Source organism: Pinus tabuliformis, chromosome 9 (assembly GCF_031772625.1).
Source record: "Pinus tabuliformis cultivar Carrire ecotype Pingquan chromosome 9, CPIR1, whole genome shotgun sequence".
Taxonomy (NCBI): domain Eukaryota; kingdom Viridiplantae; phylum Streptophyta; class Pinopsida; order Pinales; family Pinaceae; genus Pinus; species Pinus tabuliformis.
Genome location: NC_142307.1, coordinates 266,220,960 through 266,242,627, shown reverse-complemented (window position 1 = coordinate 266,242,627; position 21,668 = coordinate 266,220,960).

The following is a 21,668-nucleotide window of genomic DNA, read 5'->3' as shown; positions in this document are numbered from 1 at the left end:
AAATTGAAATTTCTAATCTATGCTTGCAGAATTGAAATGCTAATCTATGAAAGCAGGAAATATCTATTTTACTTTTGCGGAGATGAAATTGCTGGATGGAAATGAAATAAACTATTTAGTAGAAGGCGAGTGTAGAAAAATAGAAGAAAAGCAACAATCACCAATACTCTGACGCTTCCCCATCAACGGCGCCAAAAACATGGTGGGCTCCAGTATTGCAACAATAATGCTGCAACTCCTGGGACTCCCTTCTTTACTTTTATCAAACCGTGAGTTCGTAACAAACTTGGAAGCGATGGTGCTGTATGCACAAGTACTAGTGCTTGCCGCAGCTGTCACTTGGTCAGCTGGCACAAGTCCGCTAGGGGCTCAAGCCAACTTCTATGAGCTCTTAGAAGAAGCTTTTTAACTGATGGATGGAAGCTAACTCAAAGGAAGTTGATCTACTTGCAGAAAGAAACTGAAAGCCAAAGAGTAACATAAACCCTAGCAAACCCTAATTCTACCAGCTAGTCCTGCTGATGTAGAGGAGAGGATGCAAACTATTGAAAGAGATGCCATTACTTCTACAAAGGTAAAATGCACATGCCTATGCTATCTCTATCTGAAGAACACATATTTTTGTATTTTTGAATAAGTTATCAGAATTATCATACATGTTCTTTTAACTGGCTTTTTACTGTGCAGGGGTGGATCAAGGAAGGGAAATGCTTGGAAAAGGTTGGGAAGGCTCAGAGAAGGTCTAAGGAGTCGCTAACACCCTTCCAGAGAGTTTCACAAAGTTTGGCTATCCAGCAACCTCACTTGTGAGATTCTACAGGAAGTCTGCAGGGGTTCTACAGGATGTTTCAGGGATTTCTACAATATGTTCAGAAATTTCTACAGGATGTTCTAAAATTGGATTTTGGAGGATGGGTGAATGAAAGAGGATGCATGAATGGATAGGGAGGTAGGGTAGGGGTCTGAGATGACCTAGTGACTGATGGATGAAGTGATGAGAGGGTTTGGAAAGCTCACTTGACTTAAAGGAGGCTAAGGTAATGGAAGAGCCAGAAGGTAGGGTTACGTGGGCAGAAGGATAGTTGTAAGACGAGGAAGCTGACTAGGAGATGGATCAGCTAGCCTGGACGAAGCTTAGGTGGATGAGAGAAAGATGGATATGCCCTGCACGGTGTGTACTTAACCAAATCAACCAAGTCCTGCACATAATCAAAATCTCAGCTAATCTATCCAAACTGTCAACGAAACAAATGAACAACAACTTTATTTCTTAAAGAGAACCATGTACAACACTTAATCAAAGAAACATCTACAAAGGTATGAACGCATGACTAACTTCCACAAATGAAGACATTACACCAAAGATTGCATGGTCAGGCAAACTAGTGTTTTTGTTGGGTAGCACTGTTTCTACAATTCCAGCCCCTGATCCAATAAGGGAGAGGTGAAACGGAGAGTGTAGGCAACCCTTTTTTCTGGAGCTTTATCAATTATTATCTTATCAATATATTCTACACATCTGAAGCAATTCTATTCCTCAACAATGACCTATTTAACCAACACAATTAAATCTTGCTCAACAAAACTTCGTTTCAAATGCAAAAAAGGAAAATCACAGTGCTTAAAGGAAAGACAACAATACAAAGAAGGAGGCCCAAGGCTCTCAGGTTGGGCCCAACCTCGAGAGCTATGGCTCCTATAAAAAACTCAGAGCTGATATCAAATCCGACTACTTCCCATTATCAAAAAATAATCATAAGTCAAGGGTCATGCCAATAATGGCTACAAAATAACAAAACAGAGCTAGCAGCAATGTAGCACAGAATATGCAAGAGTTTTTCCAAAAGTCCTATTCGAAGGCTGAGGCCTTAACATTTATACACCACGAGGCCCTAGCTGGCCTCCTAAATCTATGGGACTTGGCTGCCCAAACTGTGAGTGAACAGCTCCTTCCAAGAAATCTGTTTGGCTGCCTTCTAGATCCGGTTTTGGTGGCCTTTGGAGCTTGGAGTTGGGGGTGAAGATCCTGAGGGAGGCTATTTAATGCCATAGACAACCCCCCTATGAATCCTCAACCCAAGCTTGGCTGTCTCCTAGCCCATGTCTGCTCGGTTTTGCTCCAACATGTGTCAAAAAATCCTAAAATGAGCACATGTTAGCCACCTAGGAATAGTGACTACCCTTATCCGTACAAATGACATAAACATACTAAAAAAAATGCATAAGTTATGAAAAATGAAGGATTGAACAAGGGTATTTAGGCCAAATGAGCCCAAAATGTTACCAAATTTGGGGCTCATCAGTAAACACTGGTTCAGAGCACAAAACTGAATGGTAAATATCTAATGGTAAAAATGACTTGGTAAATTCCTGTTTTATGGTTATTTCATGTTCATTAAATGAATAAACTATGGTTTTTTACCTATTTTTACCAATGAAACATGTATGTGTAATCTTTTTGGTGGTTCTTTGAGCATATTTACAATTGACGTAGTGAATTTGACATGCATGATTGTGAATTGTACTTTTGACCACAGAGCATAATTTTATCTCTTTTTCAAGCTCTGTTAAACATTGAAAAAGGAAACCCCCAGGAGTCCTCTTTAAGCTCTTTTCAGAATCTCAAAATATGAAAAGATTGTTGAATGCTTGTCCTTTTCAGATCGTAACTGGATCAGAAACAACATCTACTCTATATAAGTTTAACCCTTTTATAGACTGAGATAGATTACTTGTGAAAAAGGAATATGTTGATCAAACATGGTCAATAGGTTCTCTCTTGTATTATTTTACGCTTTTACGGACTTGAGAGACAAATTTATGAAAAAGAAATTATGGAGTTTTCTTTTTGTTCCTTTTCAAACTCTCTAAATATGGAAAGGACTGAGTTTCCATTGTTGTTAGACTCGTTAAAGCATCAAATAGCGACAAACATGTCCATCATGACAAGACTGAGTTTCACCTTCACTAGACTCATTAAAACATCACATAGCGATGGACTCACATGAAGGGTAGAATTATACATCAAGCATAAGTTATCCTCCTCAAGCTTGTTAAAAAATAAGGAGGTACTGGTCAGCAATGAATGGGAAAATGGGAAAAGGGATAAATCACTTTATGGTAGCAAGTCTCTCTTAAACATGACACTTTGACTTCATCTTTGTGACTATTTGGGTTGGGTTATCTGCTTGATGGTTATCATACATATGGTCTATCACACCATCCATCACTTTGGTTTTGGGTCAATGTTGCCAATTCATTCAGTGTCACTGACATGTTCCAGAGAAGTCACTCAATAAATTTCATCCTGTGCAATACTGATAAACTTTCATTTTCATGATTGCCATTCCTAAACATTATGTTGTTAGTCACATTTTGACTTCAAAATAATTACACTCATTTCATGTCATTGATGGGGGATACGTCAAGGCCCTCTTGCGATGAGTCGCTTCTTGTCGACATCAACACATTATCCAAGAAGTTGACTTAGAAACATCCTTCCAGTACCTTGAGGCTTGCATACATCAATGGAAAGTTTCTTTCTTTTGGCGATAGGTTGACATCACTTACCTTTGACCAAAATACTTTGTATGGTGTTTGACATCAAAACATCTATTCACTCCATGCAAAATGTATTGTAGTACCTCAAGAATCATTATCATTATCGATGATTTCTATCGCATCTGTTAACAACTTACATCATTGGCTGGTAATCAGATAGTGTCTTCCCATGTTCAACTTTAGATCACATTTTCACATGGTTAGACTTGTACTTGAGCGAAAAATTGGACGATATAGAAGACCCCAGATCTAGTTTCATCCATCTGGGTTGCGATTTTAGGAGAGTAACAAATCATCCTTACGATGGATTTACACAGATGGTCATCCTATCATGGGTCTATACCTGTAAACGACTATTTGATTTATGTACATGTAATGAAAAGTTTATATGCTGAGTATGGGTATGCCTTCCCTCAACAATTCATGAAAAATTCAAAGATATCATGATATTATGTATTGTAATCGATGCAGGTCACCATCCGCTTTAGATCCTCCTCATCACATCATAAAGCATATCACTCGACATTATCATTTTTTACTTCATGCTTTAGGGGGAAACTGTTATAGGTTTATTTGGGCACATCACTCCTGACAATCAGATTAGTACAATTAGGGCTCATCAAACCCTAATTTAGTTTCTACATGCCCTAAACAAGTCATCAAATTGAGTGATTTCATCCATGAAAGTTTCCTATCTTGAAACCTTGCTGAAATGCCTCCTTGGGATACTAGTGTAGCCTTGGTCAGGGGCAACTACATTGTAGAGTAGGTAGGCCCATTCAGACCTACACTGTAGTGCACTTAGGCCCACTTTGACCTATTCTGGGTGAGAATGAGTGAAATGGCATAGGATTCTTGGAGTATTCCTTGACTCTAGAGCATTCTAGAAGGATGCCCAGCTCTTATCTCATCCTGTGAGCTCAACTTTCGATAGTCTATGGATCAATTATACCTCTATCCTCTCATCCCATTCTCCATGGAAACTAACTCCAACTTTGGAAAACCATTCAATTCCCAATCTATGACATAACCACTTGCATTTCCCTATAAATTGACCACTCATCATAGTGATCAAGGGGCTTGAATTTGAAGATTGTAGTGAAATACTATTGGTTTGAGATTTGAGTTCATTTTCAAGTAAAGTTATGTTGCTAGATTGATGTGCTATTGGTGTGATTAGGGTTTGGACTAAAGCTGGATGAGTGACATGGGATAGAACCACATTGGGTGTAACTCCTCCTTCTACAATCAATGAAGTTGTTTGTTCCTTTTCCCATATTATTGTTCATATTTGTGATGCATATATGTTTAAATGTTTTTGATTCCATTTTTTTATAGTAGATAGATCATATGCTTTGATCATTTTCATCTTCTATTTCTATTGACAGGTACCAATTGAGCGAATTCAGTTTGAGCGAGACCAATGGGAGTAATTCAAAGGAGATCGAAGGAAGAAAAAGATCACAAGTAGGTTCCTTCATCTCACCTATCTATTATAGGAAAAGGTTAAACTACTTTGTTTCTGTTGTTCTAAGTGTAAATACCCACTTAGGGAAGATGTACTTATCTGTAGGTATAAATTCTATATAACACATTCCTAATTCGGTAATTTATCCCTTCCATTCACTGAGTCTTGTTAGTTGTGCCATCTTTTGGGAGGGCCTAGAAGAGTTAGACTTACCAATTTATCTTCTACAACATTAACAATTAGGGGTGATGTCAATTTGGGCCTCGGGAGAGCACCTTGGGGGGTCTTTATCATACATTATTCTATATAGGGGCAAAATAAGCCCATGGAAAATCTGGTAAAAGTGAGGGGCAAACTGGGAATCCCATAATACCTTATGATAAACATGGATGGGCAATGGGTCTTGGGTAGTCCATTTCCAACCCATAGTAGGGAATTCAGATACAAGACAAACAGAATCCATAATATATGTAGACAGATAAAAAGGAGGATAGACCCTTTGAGACAAGGATCTTTTAGACTGGTAATTGATAACAGCTGTGTATAGATTATCAGAAAGAATTTTGGCCCAATCTATAATGTCAGCGTTTGTGGCAGCATCAATTAATGGTAGCCATTCAGACGAAAACTTGTTGATATCCGGCATCCAAAATAACCTACAGAGCATGGCTGCAGCAAAACAATATGGAGAGGTGAGGGAACCAGTGTTGTACATACCGTTTTTATCCTTTTTTAGCGGCTCGTCTCTTCTAGACAATTCTTTAGTGGTGTCAGTTAGATTTGGATTCTCCGCCGCGAACTTCTTAACAAATTGTGCGTTATAGGTCGCTTGCGGTTCTGGAAGATGATACATAAGCTTCAAATCTTATGCAGCAAACGATCTGATGAGCCCATGTCCATGAACTTTGAATTGTCCGTTGTTCAAGTCTGCATCATCCAGTATCCACTTGATCATGTCTGTATATGGTAGAATTTTGGGTCTTGCCGCTATTCTGTGAAGGAATGAACATGCTAGGTCCTCTAAGGATGCCTCAGAAGAGCGTGGTGCACCCATGACAGCAGCAACCTTCATTATTCTAGGTTTTTCCTCTTCTAGCAGCCTGTACATGCCTTCCCATGTTGATATCCCTACGTCTCTGTTACAGGTTGTGTCTGTGTACAGAGGCGCCATCTCCTTAGTCTTCTCCCTCGCTTCGGAGCCTTGAGCTTTATTTTTCTTTCCCATTTCTCTTTGCGTTTCTGTCTGAGTCATCTTAGCTCTTTGTTCCTGCAGATTATGAGTGAAATGGAAATGACTGATCCAGAAAGGTGATGGGAGAGTTTTAAATGCAACAGATTAATCAAATATGCCACCTTACGTGAAGTAAATGTCTACCAAGGCACGCGTCTTTAACCCATTTAATAACTGACAACTAATTCATTTACTATCATTAAAAGCGCATGATTTCGGGTCAGATTAAGGTAAGTGACTTTTCTTTGAATGGCGTGCCCGAAGGATTCGTACAGGAGTGATTTACGATTTGCTGACGTAACCTCGCATGTCGCGCGATCGCTAATCGCATCATCGCAAATTGCAGAATTTTGATGTTTGTCAAATCTTGCCGGCTCATTTCTGCGATATGCGATCTAGCGATCGGCGTTATCGCAGATCGGTGAATCTTTAAGTTTTTCTTTATGGGCACTACTTTGTTGCGATGCAATTTTATTGTTAACACGAGGGTCGTGCGCATATCGATTTTTAAAGAGAAATGAAGATATTTCCTATCCTTTTGCAATGCGACTTTAAAGATTTTCTTCTCATCATAAACTTAGGCTTAAAATATCCAAGAGGCATTTCCTAAGCATATGATTGTAACCTCAAAAAGAAACTCTTTCTTTTCCTAAAAATTAACTAAGGGTCCCCATTCATTTAAGTATCTTGGTTGATACTTAAATGAACTAGGGGGGGTGTTGCTGGCCACAACAGGGCATAACACATTTCTAAACACAGATTCTATAGTTACACATGGATCTGTTGGACTCCCAATCCAGGTTATTGTATAGGGGTCTCATGCAACCTCATTTCCATGTCCAACACTTTGACGAGGCTGGAAATTTTTGGCTGTGATAGCGTCATCCTCAAGTGTGGTGTCAGTGAGGCCAAAAACCATGCATGATGTTGTGCATCTGTTAACATCATATTGGTTTTGTGGATCATACTTTTCAGCCTTTCGTCTAGATCCTAGGGGATCTTTCCTGGGAGCATCGTGATTTCCTTAAACCCAAGATTTATTACGTATCTGACTTTGGCCTGCTAAAATTCCTATTCAACACAGCCTGGATCTTTGAAATTCCTATTTTCAGGTGATCAATAGAATGCTTGATATACCACGTTAAAGTGCAATCCTGCGGTGCACTCACCAGCGTACCCTTTTTAATATTATCATCCACGATGCCCTGTGCTTCCCATACTTCTCTTACCACAAACCAGAATTGGTTTGGGTCTTCATTTCCTACTCCTCTGAACACCGGTAGTTTGATTACACTTGCCATACTAAACTGTGGAGGTAGCAGAGGTGGAGTGGGTGGAGATAGAGGTGAGGGGGGTGAAGTGGGTGGCGGTTTGGGTGGAGGTGGTAAACGTGGAATTCGCTACCTTATCAAATTGACCACACTTCTTGGAGAAACCTTCGCAAGCTCCTCCTCGCTCTCCCATGAGGGTGAAATTAAGGGACTATTTTCTAATTCTTCACTGCTTCCGCTTCTGTAGATCTTTCTGCTCCACGTAGTCCCAAACATTAATTTATTCACATAACCCGCTTCTCACACAATAGCATATTAATCCAAGTGTTCAAATATTTAATGCACTTACCTCGTGGTCCCTTGAGAAAACGTCGTTCTGCCTCGCTGTAGCTGACAATCATGTATACCGCGAACTCAGTGATAAATCCTCCTATTATTTAGTTGAGCCAGTGGTCCACAGCTCGTGTTATCTTATCTTCTGAGGCTTCTAGTCTGCACACTAGTTCTGGAGTCCACACTATTGGTTTGTCGAGGCTACAGCTTCCCTAGTTGTCTACTAACTTTGAGAACCACTCATACAACTCAAATGGAAAAGATGCAAAGAAAATTTTGTGGATTTTAGTGTACAAGTAGCCATCCAACCACTACTCCTTAGATACTTGCGGATTTCTTTTTTCCTGCACCACGAACTCGTGAATCTTCTTGTCCACCCACTCTTCAATTTCTTTCTTTGTAGTGTTCCAGTGGCATGACATTAGACATCCTTTATGTAGATCCCGATCCAGAAAATGGAACCATTTGTTGGCTTAGTGGGGCCTGACCTAGGTTCAGAGGTGATTTAGTCAAGAAAATCCTGGTACTACTGGCCCTTTCGGCAACAGTCTACAGAACGCGGACTAAGGTCTCACCCGAAATAGTATGGGAGGGTTCTAGAACTAGGTTTTCGCACTCTAGGGATGTCTGATGGGCTTCTGGAGGCTCGCGGTATGACCTATCTCTACATGCACTTGTGATCCCTTCACGACCTATGGTGCAGCTTCTATGCAGCCCTAATTGGGGCGCAACCCATATAATACCCAAGATCCTTGTTAAATAATTGATTACTTAACTTGTGTGTGTAAGATCTATGGTTATTACAACACAATCATTAATCATAACAGTGGACGTAATACATAAATGGATATAATCATAAAGAATATAATGCACAACAAATGCACAGGAATATGAATCAACTTCCCTTTTATTACTCTTCAATCTTTCTTACAAACCCAACACCACCCTATGCACTCAGCTACAAGGGTCCGCACACTCAACTGCGAACTCTACTAGGCCTCTGCACATTCAGCTGCAGAGCCTCTTCCTATTACTACAACCTAAGACATTTAGAACTCTACACTAAGCTCCAACCATTCCTTCACTATTCATCTACTCATCACCTATTGACTAACTTTACAACTTAGAGCCTCACTCTATTTATGCCATCCCATGTTCTGTGGACCATGGGTAGGCCGAATTTACACTATTTTACAATACATTGCCTAGAGCGGACAACCCTATGACTCAATTGTACTCTTTGCACTTTGCACCCACAACTCGTAGGGTTTTACAACATTCTGACCAAAACTTGGGCTTTGAGCCCCAAAAACCTGTTGTGGGGGATTCCATGCCCAACAACTATTTAACACAAATTTTAAATTTATTAACAATTTTTTGAAATTTTTGGTGAGGATACCACCTCAACGATACCCAAACACCCATGTGAAAAAGAATTATAGATTCTATTTGTGAATGAAATTTCATAGACCATGGAAACCTGCATCATAGCAAGCCAAACTAACAAAGATGGGAAGTGAATGGACTTACCAGAATCGTGACATTCCTACCAATTGGTCTTCAACATGTCCACCACATGGTGTTGGCTTATATGGGCCTGACCCAGGTTTGGAAGAATTATTTAGCCAAACAAATCCCATAGCTACCGGCCCTTTCGGCAATAGCCCGCGAAGCGCGGACTGAGGTCTCACCCGAGGTAGTAGGAGAGGGTGCTGGAACCAGGTTTCTACACCCTTGGGATGTCTTGATGTGTTTTGGAGGTTTCACGCACTGTTCTGTGGCTTCACGCCACTCTACTTTGTGAAGATCTAGTCCCATAATACTCCTTGATACTTATTAATGTGCTATTTATAGATTCAACCTACTTTTTATGGTCTTTAAGAAAACATTTAACAAAATTAACCAGTTCTCCCACTTAGAATAGATACAGATTCACATACATTCATAGCATGAGCATACGCGCATAGATCAAATAGTTATATTAACCATACATTAACCAGATCCGCGATAGTTCATATTTAACATAGAATTTTAGAATCAACTTATCTCTATTCACTTTCTTCACTAATACATCCAGATTTGTCCTGCGCACTCAACTGCAGGGGTCTGTGCACATAGCTGTGGACTCTTCCAGGCCTTTTCACACACAGCTACGAAGCCTTTATCTACTACCCAAAACCCTCGACTCGGACTTACTGACGCTTCAATACTTTTCTTCTCAAAAACCCATTACATAACATATCCAAGATTACATACCAAAAAGCTACCTTTTATCCATAGAGCCTCTCTCTATTTATACATTTCCATGGACCGAAATCCATGGGTAGGCCGACTCAACTTACATTTCTTTACATTATTTTTGGGCGGACTACCCTTTGAATCAACTTATTATAAATCACGTTTCGTGCATCCCACGAAGTCTTTACCCTATCTTTAGCCAAAATTTCAGGCTTTGTGCCCCATGACTGTTGCATGGGGCTTCCGCTACCCAATAGTCCCCCAACACAATCATCGTGACTCATCTCGAGTCACTCAGCTGGTGCGGCAATCTTTGCGCGGAGGTTGGTTAGCAGCCTCTGTGCTTCGCTTGTACTGGTAGCAAACTCTTCCGTCATCCACTGTATCAGTTCCACGTGTGTCACCGACACATGAGTCTCTGTCTCTTCTGGCTCCATGGTGGCATATTCTATCTGCATGTGTGCTACCTTCCACTCTATGGTGGTCGAGACCACAAATGCCTCATCTAGCCATGGCTAGAGATGGGCTTTAATCACCGCTTCCTTCTATCTGGCGGTGTCAGCTTGGATTTTCACGTCTTGGACCTCCCTTTGCTATGGGGTAAAATGCACGGTGTATGGAGAATTAAAACTACCCTCAAAGGCCTTCTCAGGACCTTCGATAGACTGTAATATTATATGCAGAAGCTACCAAGTTATACACATGTTCATATATCAAATAAAAGTTAACAAAGTATGGAAAGAGGATTACCTCAAGTCTCCTTCTAGATCTATTTGGAGATCGCTATGTGGTGGGCTCCAATATTGCAGCAATAATGCTACAACTCCTGGGACTCCCTTCTTTACTTTTATCAACCCGGTATTTTGTAACAAACTTGGAAGCGACGGTGCTATATGCATAAGTACTAGCTCTTGCCGCAGGCTGTCACTTGACAAGCTGGCACAAGTCTGCTAGGAGCTTAAGCCAACTTCTATGAGCTCTCGGAAGAAGATTTTAACTGTGATGGATGAAAACTAACTCAACCAGAGGCTAATCTACTTGTAGAAAGAAGTTGAAAGCTAGAAAGGAATGCAAGCCCTAGCAAACCCTAGTTATACCGACTAACCCTACTGGTGCAAGTAAAAGGATGAAAGGTATAGAAATGGATGCCATTGACTTCTAAAAAGGTAAAATGCATGTGACTAAGCTACTTCTAAAGAGAAATATGAAGAAAATATCTTTTTTCATTTTTGAGTAATTTGTCAGAATTATTTTTCATGTGCTTTAACTGTTTTTGACTGTGCAGAGGTTGATTGGCGAAAGGAAATAGAGTAGGCACTTACAGGAGGTTGGGAAGGTTAGAAGAGGGCCTAAGGGGTCCCTAGCACCCTTCCAGAGAGTTTCACAGTGCTCATATCTCAAGAAACCTCTTTCATGAGCTTCTACAGGAAGTCTGCAGGGGTTCTACAGGATGCTCTGTGGCTTCTACAGGATGTTCCGAAAGGGAGCTTTTGAAGGGCTGATGGTGGAAAAAGGTGGAGAAGTGGGTATGGAGGTGAGATGAGGGTGTGATAAGGTCTAGAACTTGGCGAATGAAGCGGGTGAGTGATAAGGATGGCTGGATTTGTTCAAGGAGGGTTAGAGCAATGTTGCACAAAAATATGACAATTAGGTTAAAGTGAGGGAACGTGGCAAATGCGAGGCAAGAATCAGAGTTGGAGGACGAAGCAGGTAGTATTGAGGGAGTAGGGGTAGGCAAAGAGGTATTACAGGTGCTTTGAGATTTATTTTCCAAACTATTCAAACAAATACTTGGAAAAACCAAAGACCTAGCTACTTTAACCTAATCTGACCTAAATATCAGCAAAGAAAATCAACAAAAGTTTATTGCAATGAAATCATGTGAAATAGCTATGAAAACTAAGCAATGATGAACCTAAACATGTAACCACAACTAGTATCGACTTCTACAAATGATAATTTAACACTAACTATTGCATGATGAAGCAAAGACAGTGTTTTTGGGGGCAGCAAGGACACCTTGGTCTCAGCTCATGGTTCCACAGAGGGAGAGGTGAGATCAGGGGTGCTTGATGGCCTTTTTCTGAAAATATTCTCTATTATTAACCTATAAAATCCATATGAACATGAAAATCCTTTCTAATCATCGAAAATGATCTAGGTAACCAAGCAAGACTATAATCTACTTAACAGAAATTATTTTGCAAAAACATTAAAACATATAACAGTACATGAAGGAGGCCTTGGCACTTGGTTCAAGCCCAACCCCAAGAGATATAGGCTCCTATGAAAAGCTTAGAACTGATGCCAAATGAAATTGCTTTCCATTATTAAAAAATAACCATGTCACAAAGAAAGTTGTACAACAGAAGCTACAAAATTAGATGAGAAACTAGCAGCACTATAGTGCAGAATACAACTGTTCAAAAAGTAACCTACAAAGGCTGGAGACCTTCCTATTTATGCACTACGAGGGTCTCCAACAACCCTCCTTAACTCGAGGGTTTCGGCTGCTTGAACTGCAAGTGATCAGTCACTTTACAAAAAACTGCTCGGCTGCCTTTGGGAATCCTTTTCTGTGGCCTGCTGAACTCTGAGTTGAGGGTGGAGAATTCGAGGACGGGGCCATTTAGTGCAGGAGACACCCTTCCTATGAATCCTCACCCTTGTTCCTTCATGCTTGGCTGTCATTTGGCTCATAAATGCTTGGCCTTGGTCCAAAATTTGTCCAAAAATCTGCAATAACCACGTGTTAGCCTTCTTGGTCAGGTGACTATCCTCATTCGTTCAACTAACATAAATATACTCAAAAAACATGCATAAACTATGAAAAATGGTGGATTGATGAAGAACAATAGGCAAAATGAGCCCAATAAGTTACCCATTTTTGGGGCTCATCATCAACCCCTTGCTAAATGGGTTGCTCATCCTCTGAGCAACTAATCTAGCTCATCATCCTTGATAGCTTTGACTGCCTCTCTCACGTCCCAGGCCTCTGAGGTGATTTCTTCTTCCCAGTCATGAAATCCTGAACTTTAGGCCAATCCAATTGGCCTGCAAATTTCACATTGACTGTTTATAGAGGGGTACCCTTGCCAAGGCCTCCCTCATCCTGGTTGGAGAGTGGTATTCCCTTATCTTCAAACTGTGGGGCAGTGTGTTCCACCTCCTTGTGCAAGCATGAAGGCAGTTATCCCCCAACAGTCTCTCCATGTCCTCAGAGTGGGAAATAGCTTGATCTTGTCACTCAATGTAATCTGGTAACTCCTGAGGGTTGTTGGCCAAGTACTGGTGGGCGCTTATCAATGCTGAGGGATCCTTCGGCTCTACTCTGATCATTAGTGGTTCACTGAGTTCCCTGTTCATAATATCTTGGACCTCTGCTGCCCTTTTTTCCTTATGATTTAGCCAAGAGGCCATGGCCATAAGTTGGACATCTCCTACCACAATGTTGGGGTCCCATGAATTCATATTTGGAAGGGCCAAGTTGTGCAAATAAAACTCTGATAATTTAGCCTTGTCCTCTGATGAGCTACTGTCACATAAGGCCATAAATTGATGATAGTTTTGAAATGGAGTAGTGCCCCTTTGGGCCAAGGTGTTGATCTGGAACTGCAACCATTGATCTTTAAGGTACAAAGCGTATGACTTGGCAGGCTGCCTACACTGTACGACCTCTATTTTTCCAGCTGGCCATGCAGGCCAGTTGGGCTTTCTTCTCATGTACCTATTGCCTTACAGACTGTATCTCTTTTGCTGCCTGAAACTCCTTTTCCTGTAGCTGTTTTGTTAGTGCCTCGATCTCAGCCTGCAACCCATCCTTTCTTTACTGTTCATCCAAGGTTTCTTTGTCTATTGGAGGCTTTTCCCACTACTGTTGTTCTCCTAGAATGGAGGGCCTGTCTTCCTTATGGATTCCCTTCAGCTGTAGCTGCTGTTTTAGCAACTCGTTCTCTTCTTATAGTCTGGCCCTTTGAATGCTTTCCACATGCTTTACCATGGCCAATTCTTTCCTTGACTCTCTGAGTTGTTCTTCTAGGGGGCCTATGTCTGCCACACCCTTGGACTTGGCGATCCTCATCCAAGTATGATTCCTAATCCTTTCATCCTCTAGTGCAAAAAATAGTGGCACTGCAAATTTCTAGGGAATTATTTTCCCAACTTCTAACAAGTTATAGTATGTGCCCAAACTAGGCTGAGGACTTGGTTCCAATATTTCCTCTATCCTTTCTTCTTCCTGTGGTTGTTTGGCCGCCTTTTCCTCCAACTTCTCGGTCTCTTTTAGCTTAGCCCAAGTTTCCTGTAGAGCTTTCTCAGCTTCGTATAGAACTATCTTTGTGTCCATTGACTCTAGTCTTTCTCTCCAGGTGGAAGTTTTTGGGCTTCCTCACTCATAGGTGATGGAAATCTTTGAGGGAGACCCTTCCTTTGGTTTAGGGGTTGCATCCTCAATAATAATTGGCTCCTTTTACTGTGGCTAGGGTCTGCCTACTTTGATCCGAGTGCTCCTTCTTTCTCTAAAGTACATGGAGGTTTTCCTTTTTCGCTTCCCTTTTTGTTTTGGAGGTGTTTTTAAGGCAGCGAGCAAGCTACTGCCTCTCTTGCCAATATTTCTGGTGATTTCCCTCTTGGCTGTTTTGTTTCCATGCTTCTTGTAGAAGCCTCTATGTCAACTGTTTCTGCCTGTATCGAGGTCATTTTAGGATCTATCTTTGCCTTTTGTTTTGGCGTGACTACTGTGGTTGTGCCAGCCTTTACTTTGGATGTTTTTTCCTTCTCTGCTCTCCTCTGCAGTCTCTTTTCCCTTGGTGTTTGTGATGCTGTACCTTGCTCTGTTTTAGGCTCAGAAATTTGGCCCTCCCCCTCTTTCTCTTTTTGTCCTTCTTGTGCTTGTTTATCCTGTGTTTCTTTACCATTGGTTTTCTCTCCTACTTCAGTGTGTTCCCCTTCTTCACTGCTAGATGAGGTGAGCTCCTCGGCCAGAATTCTAATATCGTCATCCTTGGTCATGTTTCAGAAAATTTCCTAAGAGAGGGGAACAGTGTATGTGTGGAGGGCACCTTCCACTAAAAGTTTGATGAGCCCATGATGGGCTAACTGATCCGGTGTCCCTTCTTTCAATTTTGTGCCACATTCACTTAATGACTGCAGAAGAAAATAGGGGATGCTCAACTTCTCTTCCGGAGGTAAATCCATTCCATGTCTTAGTTCATTCAGCAACCTAAAATGATAGCTGTAGACAATGCTGAACCTCCCTTCACAGGTAATGTATTTCATGATTTGGAAGCTAACTTTGCTCCAAAGAGGAGGTAAGCTGGTTCTTCGGACCCCATTTTTGACTTCTACAAGATGTTCTTTAGGCAAGAAGAATGCTTTCTTGGCTGCCTGGCCCAATGCCCTTTCTTCTTTGCTCCAAGGGAGCCCTAATGGGAGACCAGTAACATGACTGATGAGCTCAGGGGTAACTTCTAGGGTCAAACCCCTAAAATTCACTGTGGCCTGTGTCTTTGATTCAGGTTTTAGGGACATTAAGAATTCCTTCGTTATTTCATCGTCATGACCCTGAATTTTGTCACAAAAGGTCATCCAATTGGCACGGCTGAAGAGGTCTACCACCTCTGGATTCTCACGTAGCTTGTTGGTATCCGAAGGTTCCTTCCTGATAAACCCTCCTGGCATGGTGAGAGTGCTCCCCTTTTTGTTTTATGCTTTGGTCAGAAAAGGATATGTTGTTTATGGTTTCCCCCTGGACTCAAGGAAGAATTCTTTGTTTTTTTATATCAATGAGCAACAATTCCATGATTTCAAGCCTACTGTGACTCAGCTCTCAGCTATCTGGTTATCAAAGGAAGAGTTTTTGCTTCTACAGACAGAGGACAGAGACCAAGTTTTCTTCTCAGGACACGTTTAGATATGAAAATTTTAAAATTTTCATCGACAGGCTGGCTCTCACAGCTGCATATGCCTTCCTTATAAGAGAATCTTAGCAACAAGAAACGTGGAGAAGAATTTCGATGCAGAAAAACTGAGGAATAGCATTCAACACACAAGCAAACTGCTATTTTCAACTCACAGGTGGATTTTTCTCGGTCTCCCCAATTTGAAATAGCTCAACTCACCACCTTTTCAAAACATACCATGCATGGAAGAAGTTTTCGAGCCTACCTCTCTTAGAACTCCAAATTCGACGAAGAAAAGTCTAGGCTTCTCTGCTCCGAAAAGTTGTGCCAGACTTCTTGTAGAGCTGCTTCCTGTAGAACTCTTGCCGACTTCTGTAGGATGTCACTGCGCCTCTGAACGAGCTCGTTACGTAGGAGATTTTTTGAACAGGCCGAAAAACTCGATGGAGGACAATGGGTTAACAGATTTCAGAAGAAGAGGATGGGTACTTCGGCCGAGGACGTTGTGAGTGCAAATGAACAGCGGGTGGTGAGAGTCTTCAGCTGAGTATCTTTTAACTGTGGCACAATTCGTGGCGAGTGGATGAGGTGGCCGGACTGAATCATTGATCCAACGTCAAGGCCATAATTTTTCTGTGTGTCTCTGACTGCCATCACCTCTCCTCTGCCATTAACTACTGCCACCACTACCAGTCCCGTTGATTTTCGCCGACTGGACACTCCACACTTGTCGGCTGCATGTCTCGGCGGCAAATTTGAACTTAACTGAGCTTCTTCGGATCCCACGAAGCTTTGTAACTGGCTGACCATCTTCACAGTCATGCAGTTTTTGAAATATAGTTTATGCAATTGACGAATGAGGTTAGACACTTACCTGCGCGGCCGTGGACAAGTTATGAAGACTTTGGGTCTTGGAACCACTGCTTCGCTTGCTGCTACCTCGTGCATGGGTGTTAAAACCCATTCCTTCATTTGTTGATGCTGTATGCACAGCTTTTGGAACCCGATCCTTCGGTTATCAACGATGCATGCACAGGTTCTACTGGGTTTCGGCTACTGAGGATGTTTTCACATCCAACAGGAGCCTTTTTCATGTTCCCTTTGTTGATCTCGGCTATCCCTGCCTCCAGAGTATGTCTTCCAGAGGGACCAGCTGCTATAGGATTCCTGTAGGATGTCGTGTAGCTGCTTCTCCTCCTGGGATGCAGGCTAAACGAGTAGGGCTATATTGCGAATGATGGATCTAGACAGAGTTTGGACAGGTAGGGTGAGTGAGACTTTGTTACTTGACTTGTCACTAAAAATTCTTGTTGTCAATCTGAGGAAAACAGGGTTTCTTGTATGACTGTGCAGGAACACATAACCAGGTGGGTGACGGAGCTGTAAAGAGATGGAACATGGTGCCATATGGTGATGGGTGGAAATAGGGGTGTCTGCAGGCCTAAAAAATAGATTCCAACCTTCAGATTCCCCTCCCAGATCGATTTTGGCTTGCCCGAAGGTTCTACAAGATGTTTCTTGTAGAAGACATAAACTGCCTGTAGAATAGGCAGAACATCCTGTAGAAGGTGAAATATGCCCCCGAATGTGATCAAATCCTAGGAGAGGCAAGTGGTCATGGAGGAAGTGTCCATGAGGGTGTCCTGTAGCCTGGTGTGGACCCCTGTATTTGTTTTGCGCGACCTTCCTAACCTGCAATATATTCCCTGCAACCTGCAATTGTTCCATAGAGATTAGGCTTGTTTTTTTTTCCTCTTTTTTTTTTGAGAGAGAGATAGCTGGGGCACCTCCATGAGGTTTTCACCCTCACTATCTGCCTCGGGCACTTCTAAGAAGTTTTCACCCATAGATCTTTTTATTTCATTTCTCTATTTTTTTTTTTTGATGCTCAAGGTGTGGGTGGAGTAGAGACAGGGCCCTGCTCCATTACCAGCACTGATTTGTCCAAAGTTTCAATGAACTCTTGCCTCGAAAGGGGTTTCCTGTAGATTTTAAATCGATGCCCATTGACGAGCATGGGGATGGCTTCTTCAACAATGGTCCTGATGAGGACTGAACCATTGTTGTTGCATTGCTCCACCGTATATGGTCCTAACCACCTTGTCCTCAGCTTCCCTTTGAAATCCTTGTATCTTGAGTCATACAGAAGTTCCCAATCTCCTGGCTGGAATTGCTTTTCATTAAGGTGTCGATCATGCCATATCTTCCTCTAGAGTTGAACTACTTCTGAGTGGAGGAGGGCCTGCATTCTTTGTTCATCTAATCCATTCAGCTGCAATAATCTTTCATGTTGTGCATGGCTAAGATCTAGGTCCAGCTGAGCTGCCATCCTCAATGTGTTATACTCAAACTCTATGGACAGCAGATCCTTCTTCCCGTAGACCAGCTCATAAGGTGTGAAACCTGTTGTAGTTTTCCAAGTGCTGTTATAGGCCAAGGTGGACTCAACCAAGTGATCTGCCCAATCCTTCCTGCTACTGCTCACCACTTTAGTCAAAATCTCTTCCAACGATCTATTAGTAACTTCCACCTACCCATTAGCTTGTGGATGATAAGGGGTGGAAGTTCTGTGCTTGATCTTGTGATGAGCGAGCATGTCTTTGATAAGGTTAGAGGTGAACTAACTTCCTTGATCGGTGACCAGCTCTCTTGGGTAGCCAAATTTGTAGAAGATATTTTTCCTTAAGAACTCAGCCACTTTTCCTTTTGTCGCTTCCTTGATTGCCTTGGTTTCTGCCCACTTTGTCAGGTAGTCTGTGCAGACTATGATGTAAGACCTTTGCTTTGAAGGAGGGTTGATAGGATCCACAAAATCCATGCCCGACTTCAAAATCCTTTTCGCTGCAAATTGGCCTCCACAGGGCCCATCGTGATAGGTTAGGAGGATGTCAAAAACTTCCTCCTCCCTAACACAATGCCTCAAGATCTGATCTGGGCCAAGTTTAAACAGGTTGTCCCCGATCCAAGTGAATGGGGCACCTTTCCTCACAATTTTGCTCTTCTCTCTTGAGGATAGGTGTGGAGGGAACTATGCTGAGACCAAGTAATTTTCTATATCAGCAAACCATGGAGAGAGTACTGAAATATCAAACAGGTGTTCATCTAGCATCTGGTCATCCACTGTCCCTTCCTCACCTGCAGGCAAATCCAATCTAGACAGAAAGTCAGCAACAACATTTTCCTTTCCTAGCTTGTCCACAATGGTCAAATCAAATGGCTGCAACAAAAGTAACCATCTAATGATACGAGCATTTACATCAGGCTTATTCATTAAATATCTAATCGCAACATGATCGATGTGTACGAATGTTTGATAATCAGTGATGTAGTGTCTGAACTTGTGTAGGGAATGGACTACAGCCAGGAACTCTTTTTCAGTTATAGTATAGTTCATCTCTTCCTTGGACAGGTTTTTGCTGACAAAGTATATGGCATGTGGTAGTTTCTCCTCAACTTGTCCTAAGGCTACCCTTATGGCTCTGTTTGAGGCATCAATGTGGATGTGGAAGGGTAGGTCCCAGTTTGGACCTCTCAAGATCGGGACAGACACCAGCTTATCTTTCAACTCATCCAGAGCCCCTTGACAATTGTTAGTCCATTTAAACTCAACATCTTTCCCTAAGATGCCAAACAATGGCGAGGCTAGCTTACCGAAATCTTTAATGAATCTTCTATAATATCTTGCTAAGCCTAGAAAACTCCGAACATCTCTCACCTTTTGAGGAGGTGGAACCTTTTGGATGATAGCAATTTTGTTAGGATCCACCAGTAATCCTTGCTGAGAAATTGTATGACCTAACATGGTCCCCTCAGTCATCAGGAATTCACATTTTTCAAGACTGAGGGACAGGTTCATCTCAATACAGTTGGTTAAAACTTTTTCCAGGTTGGACAATGCTTCTTGGAAGTTAGACCCATAAGGAGTAAAGTCATCCATATAGGTTTCCATCAAATCATGAACCAACTCAGCAAATATGCTCAATACTGCTCTCTAGAAAGTGGCAAGAGTGTTGCATAGCCCAAAGGGAAGGGCCCAGTGGGCAAAGGTTCCCCAAGGGAAAGTGAAGGTGGTCTTATCTTGGTCTTCCGGGCTGATTTGGATTTGATTATACCCACTGAACCCATCTAGGAAAGAAAATAAATTCTTCCCTGCCAGCCCATCTAGTACTTGATCTATGAACAGTAAAGGGAAATGGTCCTTCTTGGTGGCTTTTTTAAGTTCTCAATAATCTACATAGATTCTCCACTTCCCATTTTTCTTGGGTACAAGCACCAGAGGAGAAACCCATTCGCTGTCCAAGATGGGGTAGATGAATCCTGCATCCAACAACTTTTGCAATTCTTCTTTAACGATGTCCTTAAGGGCTGGATTAATTATCCTCTGAGGCTACCTAACTGGCTTACAATCCTCTTTAATGTAAATGTGATGGGTACAGACTAACGGATGGACTCGTTTCATTTCCTTATAGCTCTAGGCGAAAGCATCCAAATGGTAGCTCAATAAGCTACAGAGCTCCTTCTGCTGAGAGGAAGATAGGGATGAACTGATCTTTAAGGTTATTTTAGGTCCAAATTCCACATTTGTAACTCTGGGTGAGGTCAGATCGGCCACACAGAGGTCCACTAAAGCACTGGCTTGGGTACCTTCCACTAACTCCTCTAATGATAGTGTACTGGGAGGTGGATTTTGTATCAAATTGTCAATCAAGTCATCCTCGGTCAAAGGACCTCCCCTGGTGGCTTCTACTATGCATAATGGTGCAGAGTAGACTTCACCCTCATCTTCCTCCTCCAACCAGAGTGGTAAGTCATGTTCTAACAGAGGTTGGGCAGGAGGGTATAGGACTAGTTGTTTGGACATAGGCCCATTCTTGATGGTCATGCTTCCAGCTCGACAATTGATGTAAGAATCCGCAGTAGCTAACCAATGCCTTCCCAAAATGAGGGGGTATCCAGTGAGTTTTGCCTTTGGTTGAAGGACCAAGAAGTCCACAGGGTACTCCCAAGTGTCAACAGAGACCAGGACATCCTCCACAATCCTTTCGGGAGTCACGGAGGAGTGGTCTGCCAACTGCAGTACTATCGAAGTCTTTATTAAGGAACTCTGAAGGTTAAGTTTAAGCATAGTGTCCCTGGTCATCACATTATGGCAACCCCTAGATAAATCAAGGTGTGGGGGATTATGGTGCCATTGATGTGGACAACAACTATAAGACTCCCAAGGTCCAAATGTTTTGGACAGATTACTTGTCCCAACATCAGAACGGGCAGTTGTCCTATGACATTGATAGTCGGGGCATCTCTCTTGCGCCTGCCTGGGTGCCTGAAACACTTCTCCTTGATCAATTTGTTGTAGATTGGTACATATTTTATGGCTTGGAGAAGTTGGATTTTCACACACAACTGTTTAAGTTCTCCCAGAAGTTTAGTCTCCTCTAGGTTTGGTTGCATGGCTACTTTTAGTCTCTCAGGAAAGGGTGGAATGGCTTTGGGTTCACTTCCCTGTTTCTCTTCCTCTTCCTCTGGGGGAGGAGGCTAGAGATCTGGAAGGACCTTTCCAGATCATAGGTTGATCTCCTGAATCTCCACAGCATAGGTAGGGCATGTTGTCTCTCCAGTGTATACCTACTGGGCCTATCTATTGTTGGGGTTCGGGCTCAGTTGAG